We start from the raw sequence: 9043 nt of genomic DNA, 5'->3' as shown, positions 1-9043 counted from the left end.
GTTTTCCCCAGGGGAAACTGATCTGTGTCACCAGGAGATCAGTTGTAATATCAAGAGCTGTCCAGCCACCACCAGGAGGCTGGCAACTGCAAATTGTGCTTGATGTAGCACTAGCCCCCACCGCCAAAGGTGACCAGGGGGCAACCTGGCAACTCTAACTAGCCCGCGGGCAACTAAGCTCTGTGGGACCAGCCTGGTGCGAGCACTGGCCACAGATCAACTGGGCCAACCTTTTCCCAAGGAAAGGATGCTGGGGGGAGGGAAGGAGGGAAAACAGAAGGCAGGGAGCAGAGAAAGCAGGTTGGGTAGTTAATGGGAATAAGGGAAGGAAGTAGGAAAAAGGGAGAGCCTATGGGAACAACCAGGGAAGGGAAAGTAGAAATACTGGGGGAAATAAGATAGAATCATAGAACCATAGAGTGGGAAGGGACCTCATGGTTCATCTAGTCCAACCCCCTGCACTATGCAGGACACTCACAACCCTATTGCTCATCCACTGTAACCTGCCACCCCCTTGACCCTTCACAGAATCAGCCTCTCCGTCAGATGGCTCTCCAGCCTCTGTTTAAAAATTTCCAAAGATGGAGAACCCACCACCTCCCGAGGAAGCCTGTTCCACTGAGGAAGCGCTCTAACTGTCAGGAACTTATTTGGGATGTTTAGATGGAATTTCTTTTGAATTAATTTCATCCTATTGGTTCTGGTCTGTCCCTCTGGGACAAGAGAGGACAATTCTGCTCCATCCTCCATATGGCACCCTTTTAAATTCTTGAAGATGGTTATCAGATCCCCTCTCAGTCGTCTCCTCTCTAGGCTAAATAGACTCCCATCCTTTCCTCATAAGTCTTGGTCTCCAAACCCCTCACCATCTTTGTTGGCCTCCTCTGGACACGCTCCAGTTTGTCAACGTCCCTCTTCAACTGGAGTGCCCAAAACTGAACACAGTACTCCAAGTGAGGCCGAACCAGAGCAGAGTAAAGCGGTACCATCACCTCCCGTGATCTGGATATGATACTCCGTTCGATACAGCCCAAAATCCCATTTGCCCCCACAAGTTTCCTGTCAGTGTGTGAATGAGCAGGACTCATTCTGCACACGTTGGATAATGTGCTCTCAATACAGTTAAGAAGAAAATTTGCACAGGAAAGGCCAGCTGCAAAAGCACATTGAAAGTGCATCATCTAATGTGTGTAGAGTGAGCCCCAGATGTGGGGCAGGCAAGTATAAAACAATTCCCAACACAGGTTTGTGATATATTAGTCTATAGTTTCTAAACGAAGGTTATTGCTGAACATTCTACTACAGAAATCATTTTAAGTGACAATTGCCGTAACTTTTGCTTGACCATTTTTCTTCTGTATTTGAGCCTGATTGACATTATATGAGCTTGGCTGTTTCACCACACATGCAACTTATGATCCATAATTCAGGATCTGACCTTCAAAACATCCCATATGAATCCCTTGTAAGCAAAGCCTTTCATGTTGTAGACTATTTCAGCTCCGTCCCAGTTTAAAATAAATCAGTGTAAAAGTACTTGACGTATTTCTGGTGAGCAGAATTTTCCAGAGTTGTGGAAGCCATAAGAAGCCATTCTCATGAGCATAACCAGTCGTAAACATCCTCAAATGCACCATCTCATACCTTTCCCAGAATCCACAGTCATCCCATTAATTGCCAGCCATATCCTCTGACCTGTTTCTTCCTACTAGTTTATCAGCATTTCCGCCCCAAAAGTTCAAGTTGTATCGCTGGCTCTTCCTTCCCTTCTTATACTCATGATATCCAAGGTCAGCTTTATGGTAGAGAGAGGAGTGGAAATAGCAGTGGTCCCCAACCTTTTTATCACCGGGGACTGGTCAACGCTTGACAATTTTACTGAGGCCCGGGGGGGGGTAGTCTTTTGCCGAGGGATGTCGCCACCGCCTGAGCCCCTGCTCCACTTGCTTTCCCGCCGGTGTCCTGACTTCTTGCCGCCTGCTGGGGGGCGCTGCCAGCAGCAGCTGCACAGTGCCATGCCGAGGGGGAGCCACAGCCATGGCGGCCCCTGGAGAGCACCAAAGGTGAGCCGGCGGCAGAGTGGCAGGGCAGCCCCCCAGGCAGCAGCCAGGGAGGAGGATGAGGAGGGGTTGCGGCCCGGTACTGAGTGATCCACGGACCGGTCCCGGTCCCCGGACTGGGGTTTGGGGACCATTGGAAATAGGGTCACCACAGCCTAACCACTGCATCAGTTGTCTCCCAGAGTCTAGTTCAGGAATTTCACAGTATAAGAGAATAAGAGAAGTCATGTTGGACTAGCCCAACTAGTCTAACGCACTATATGACACTGTGGACCAAACCCAGACGCTGTCAGGAAGTCCACCAGTGGGCCAATAGTAGCACTTCTAAGTGCAGGGAGCATTGTGTTGATACAGCACACAGATCTAATAGTGGGTAGGGTCTAGTATGAGTTGTGTTTGAAGGAAGGTCTGAGGGGAACACGTTAAGTGGACTCCATTGGGATTCAGCACAGGGTGGGACAGGCAGAACTTCACTGTGAACTAAAGAGGAAGTCTCCACTTAAATTAACCCTGCCCCCAAAGTGTTTGCTCCTCGCTGAGCAATTTCTGAGGTCATATTTAAAATACCGTGAATGAGTTTCATCTTCATTATAATGGAAACATTATGGAAATGGAGATATTGAAAAGGGCAATCAGAACGGAGACTTAGAGATCATAGTTATTCAAAACCATTAGCATCTCTTGATTCATCGTCTTTGGGAAGAAAAAGCAGAGTGTAAGCATGACACAATGAAATACACACCCCTCTGAAGGGAATAGATTTGGATCGTTGAGACAAGATCATTTGCACGGGTGTCAAACTGAAGAGCAGGAGAGCAGATAGTTGGCCAAGAAATGCAACTCACTTTTAAAAAAAAGATATTGTAAGGCCTATTTTGCATGCCAAGCAGTTCATAAATAAAACAGCACCATTTAAAGACAATGGTTGGAATTTTTAGACCAGCAGAAAGTCTTTTTAGGGAATAATAGCGTTATTTGAGTCATTTATGGGTTATTAAATGGCTTTCTGGGAAACAGAAGCTTATGAGGGAGGGGAGTCCTTGGTGAGAAGATCTGTAAGAAAGGGGAAACGTTTCCCCAAAGTCTAAGCTGACTTACGATGACCCCAGGGAGGGGCCTCCAAGGCAAGAGAGAAGCAGAGGTGGCCTGACATTGATCTCCTCTGCAGAGTCTTCTTTGATGGCCTCCCTTCCAAGATCTGATGAGATCAAGCTACACTATCCTGCCTTCCCTGCCTACACTATGAGGCAAGTACTATCATGAGCAAGAGCAAGTAGTGGTCTCAGGCAATGGGTTTTGGTGGGCAGCCTCTCCCAAGAGGTGGAGCATCTCACTATGCTTCCATTCTCCTTGAAGAGGCATTTGGCAATGTACAGATGACAGGAAATGCCTTGGCAGTGTACAGGGGGCAGGGAAATAAGTTGTGTTGGTGTCAGTTCCTACATGGTGGGAAGGCGAGGGAAGCTGTGGCAAGGAACAACAGCTGGGACCACAGCCTCAAGGAAGGCTGCATGTTGCACCATCACTTTCCCCATCTAGAATTGCCAGCCTCCAGGTGGGACCTGGGAGTTTCCTGGAATGATGGCTGATCACTACAGTGATCCGTTCCCCTGGAGAGAAGAGCTGCTTTGGGGGGTGGGCTCTATAGCACTATAACCCACTAAGGTCTTCCTGAGGCTCCACCTCCAAAACTCTAGGAACTTCTCAACTGGGAGTTGGCAAACCTATCACCGTCATTTTGCTTTAACCTGTAATAATCAGCCACAGAAGCCACTGAGGATGTTCCTGGTTGGACTCTCAGGCCAAGCAACAGCACCCTGAGCAGGCTACACTAGATCTCTGAGGGAATCCACTTGTGCTCACAAGGACCTTAATCCCGTACCAGGTGCTTTGGGGATCCGTGTTAGGTAAACAAAGGTTCTGTGGGAAATGGCTTGATGATTCATTTCGGCAATGCACATCAGGCTTGAAAAAAGAAGCTACTTCACTGTGTTATGGAAGCTTCCCGTTCCCCAGTGTATAGCGGTCTTACGAAGAAATGTTTTCTTGCAGATGTACCTAGGTAAGAATGTTCCTAATGCAAGGGGGAAGAAAGATTTTAAGTTGCAGCGAGATCTATCATAACGATGAAGCAAAGATGACTCACCCTTTGAATTTCTTTTCAAAGTTGTTCTTCAAATCTGCCTGGCGCAAACCAGAGCACACGGATCCCTCGACAGTTCCAGAGTCAAAGTAAAGAAGGATCGGGGGCTAGTTGTATAAGCAAATTTGATTTTGGATTGTTGATGCTGCCGTGGGGATAGAAGCCGTAGCAGCTGAGTTGGGTCATAGGACCTAGGGGGTGGAGAGGCATATGTTCCCCCAGATGAGCCGGAGTCCCAACATGGTATGTGGTGAAAAGCTTAGGTGGCAAATTCTTGATTGTCTTGGCAGTCAATTAGCATTTCCAATTATCACATTTTTTGAATGTCAACCTCTTTTTTGCAATAGAAAAGAACATTTTCTCCCTCGCCATTTTTATAGTGGTATTAAACCAGGTGTAATCGAAAGTGTTGGCAAGTGGAACTCCAGGGAATTGCTTGGGGAGCATTTTCAAGTCTGAGCTGTTACTTTCTTTATGACATTTTGCCTTAATGCAAAACAGCCTTCTGCCTGGAGGAACCTCGCATAATCTCTTCCCAGGGCTCCTCAAAGGGAATGTTTCCTATTCCTCTGCTTCTGAGCAGTGTGGAGTTGCAAGGGCAAAGCTCTGCGGTTTGATTCCCTTGAGATGCGAAATCACTGCAAGCTTATGGTATATTGCTTAATTTACAAATACCCAGCAGGTCATGGATCCCCAGAGAGCAATTTGCGTAGCTGCCCCAAAGGGTTCCCAATTTCTTACCCACAGTTCCATCGGAAATAAATGGGAATTCTTGAGCATTGTTTATGTGTCTCCTCCTCTTCTCCTTTGGAATGGTGAGGTGTGTGTTTGTGTGTTGTCTGTTTATCTTGCTGTTTTTTGCTTACCCTCTCCCCCATTGTAGGGCTCTTCTCCTGTAGCTCACCATCAGGAGACTTTCTTTGGCCATCACCACTGGAAACATCAACTAACTTTCCTGGACTATTAACAGGCAATCAGTTTAAGTGAAGATGATCTAGGGATGACAGCCTCCAGGTGGGACTTGGGGATCCCTTAGGATCACAGCCCATCTCCATACCATAGAGATCAGTTCCCCTGGAGAAAGTACTTACTTTGGAGGATAGACTCTATATGGCACTGTGTCCCACTGAAGTCCATGTCTTCACCAGGTTCCATCTCCAAATCTTAAAGAGTTTACCAATGTGGATCTAGAAAACCTGCTCTCCATCCCCTGCTGGTGGACATGGGAGACCTGGCAACCCTTAAGGAGGTATGGTAGCCATGATACCACAAGCTTTACCTTTTGTAGTATTTAAACTGGGAGAACAACTACTCATTAAACCTGTAGCAGAATGGATCCAGGCCTCCAACTGTACAGCTAAATTCTTGGCAGATGTCCACCTGGTCATTTGACAAAGACGGCAGACTGTGATCCATGAGCTGAGAGCAAAAGGCCAGTAACCCAATAACCTGCAGCAGGGGAGATGTAAAAAAACACAAGCTAGATTTTACATTGACAAGCATCTTTCCCCAGGTTTCCCTCTTACTGAAAGAGCCTGAATCCATACCCAGGCTATAAATGCCTTCAACTAGAGAGAGAGCAAGAGAGAGCAAACAATCAGCCTATGTGTTTGACCCTGTCAGCCCTCTTTCCTCAGTGCTTACACTGGTTGCTGTTGAGCTGAAATGACTGAGTGTTTACTTATTTAATTTATATACCACCCTCCCAGTAGACCAATTTAAGGTCACCATATGAATTAAGGTTCTCCCAAATTTCCTATCATTAACACCCTTGCACAGGTTTTGCAGACCAAGGGCTATGGCTTCCTTAACAGTCAATTTCCCCAAGCATTCTTGTATTTTCCAGTGACCTTTGTGTTCTCATAATGTGACAAATGTACATAAGCCTCTGTTCAGTCATTTTAACTTCTAGGGACAGTTTAGGCTTGATTTGATCTACACCCTGCTTATTTGACTTTTTGTACAAAGGTTGCTGCAGTCATTGACATCTCTTTTAGAAAGTAAATTGAGCTTTTCCAGTTGGTTGGCCATTGTGCTGTTTTCCATATTTGCTGGGGAAATCTTGTTAAGATTTCAATAGATTTCATTTCTCTGGCTTGGAATACCTCTATTGATATTCTATTTACTCTTGGTAATCTGTTTGTTCTGATGCCTCTCAGTGTAGCTTTCACTTCATTTTTTTGTTTATTGATCATCAGCAATTCAACAGCTGAAAAACAATGATACTAATCGCAACAAGAATGATAATAATTACTTCTGAGATAACCATAACAAGTAGAACACCAAGTTGTCCAGATCTATTTAGTAAATGTAATTATATGAAAAATTAGCAACTGCCAGAGTGATTATATGATCGCTTCCAACCAGAGGAATCTGTAGCATACAATGGGTTGGAAGACAAACCAGATTCTTTAAAAGGGGAGAAACAAATATGATTCAGTGTGTATGAAATTTTGGGCAATCTGATAAAAAAAATAGAGCAAGGTATTCAGCAGTGGAATGGGCTGCCTAAGGAAGTGGTGAGCTCCCCTTCACTGGCAGTCTTCAAGCAGTGGTTAGACAGATCCTTATCCTGGATGCTTTAGGCTGATTTTGCATTGGGAAGGGGTAGGACTAGATTACCTGGATGGGCCCTTCCGACTCTATAATTCTATCAAGACTCCCTGTGTCACAGCTACAAAGTCTTTCAGATCATTCCAAAGCAGCCAGAAAGTTCTGCCATTTGGGATTGAGTTGAAACAATCCAGTATAAAGGCTTGATGGCATTTAGGAGATGTCAGATAGGCAAGACACATTGGGCTAGATGTCAGGTATGCCAGTCCCAAGTACAGAGGAAAACAAATTCTGTGGACCCAAATTCTCATGCTGAACTCCCCTAGAAGAAGCTGAACCTGAAGCTGAAGAAGCAGAACATAAAGGCATCTCAAGATCAGATTTCTAATAGAAGTCAGACTTAGACCATCAATATCATTAAGGGAAATCCCCATCCAGGGGGTTACCACTTTCTGTTGGCTTGCTTTTATAGGCATCTATCCTTAATGGAAAAAATCTGGAGAGGCAACAATTAGCATGAGCCAAAATCTAAAGGCAGATGTCCAGGTTCTTGCCTCTGGAGACCGCATCTGTGATTCAATTTGAGTGTGGAGCTCCCATGATTCTGTGAACTTCAGTTTCTAAAGCTGTAAAACAGGGATCCATCATCCCTTTATCCCTCCTGTATAGTTCTTCAGTGTAGTGTTCCCATCTTTTCTTTATTTTGTCCAGTTCAGTTAATGTATTTCCATGCTGATCTTTCAGCTCGCCTAACTGCGCTGTAAATTTCCCTTTGATACTGATATTGATTTTAGATTGAGATGGATATAGGCCTGGAAAAGATCACCGCAGTACACTAGCAGTACTTCAGCAATCTAATTCTCAGAAGGAATCACCCTGCAGTAACGAAATCTGATTGAGACGCTGTGCCAGGGGAAGACAAATTGTGGCCCTCCAGATGTCCATGGACTACAATTCCCAGGAGCCCCTGCCAGCATTTGCTGGCAGGGGCTCATGGGAATTGTAGTCCATGGACATCTGGAGGGCCACAGTTTGCCTACCCCTGAACTGCCGTGCTTTTCAGCTGGTCAACTGTTTATAGCCAGAAGCCAGCAGGAAGAGAAAATACGCACAAACCAGTTGCAGGGAAAATATCCATTTTGCACTTCAGACTTTACAGGGCTAATGTCCAAGTGGAAAATTAGTAAGGGCTAAAGTGGTTCTTATTCAAATTATAGGGGCTTTGAAAAGGAAGCCTGGAAATATTGACCTACTAGAGATTACGCCTTATTTTAAAAGCTGATACAGAGAGCTGCGATTTCACGAGCACTGGAATATAAGTATACCAACAGTGCTTGAGCAGTCTCGATTGTTCCTGATGGTGGATAAAGGTTGAGCCGGGATTCATACCAGAAACAAACCAGGCTCATGAGCTTCCACGCTGGGAGCAGGGGGAACACTGAAGCCAGGGTTTCCTGACCTATAGGTCAGGACTCAAAAGTGGGTCATGAGGCTTCCAAAAATTGATCATGGGCCACCCCTCCCTAATGGCCACCACCCCTCTTTCCAATGCTCTCTTTTTAATTTTGGAAACCCAAATCTGAGCCTGGAAATGGTATCTTCCGCAGCATACGTTAGGCTTCTCCCTCACTTCACATATGCAGCATGATCAAGAACTGTGAAATGAGGCCTGATGGTCACTAGATTGAGCAAGGATTGCGGGGGGGGGGCGTTTAGGGGGAGTAATAGAGAAAAAGAGGGTAATCAGTGATTGGAATGTAACCTCCACTTTTAGAGGCTATGGATGTCCAAATGCCACTTGCTTGGGTTTCATAGTGGGGACAGATAATAGATAACACAGATAATAGATAACACAGATAACATCTGTGTGATGTTTGTGACTTTCTCAAAAACATTTGGTTAGCCACTGTAAACAATGGACTACTGAAAGTGATGGTTGAAAGGTCATAGTTTGCCTGAGGAGGCAAAGGCCATGGGCAATATAATCTGTAACCATTGTTCTTCTTAATAAAATTGTAAGAGGGTGGTGGGAGGAGCTGGGGTTAATGCCTACCCACCAATCAGGGAGGATGTCCTGCCTGTTCCATCCCTGATTGGCTGTCCATCCACTGAATGGCAAATCAGGAGGGATGTCCCACTCCTTTCAGCGTCCCTCTCCAACTTCTTCCATATTTTTGTGCAATGGGGGAAAGTATTAGAATCCACTTCCCCCTTTCTTGTCATGCCAAATTGGGCCACAAACCAGGGCAAGCTTTTCTGAAAGGAGAAACACGTGACAGTCTCAGTA

The sequence above is a fragment of the Paroedura picta genome, chromosome 9 (assembly GCF_049243985.1).
Source record: "Paroedura picta isolate Pp20150507F chromosome 9, Ppicta_v3.0, whole genome shotgun sequence".
Lineage (NCBI taxonomy): Eukaryota > Metazoa > Chordata > Lepidosauria > Squamata > Gekkonidae > Paroedura > Paroedura picta.
Note: the sequence above shows the minus strand (reverse complement) of the source record.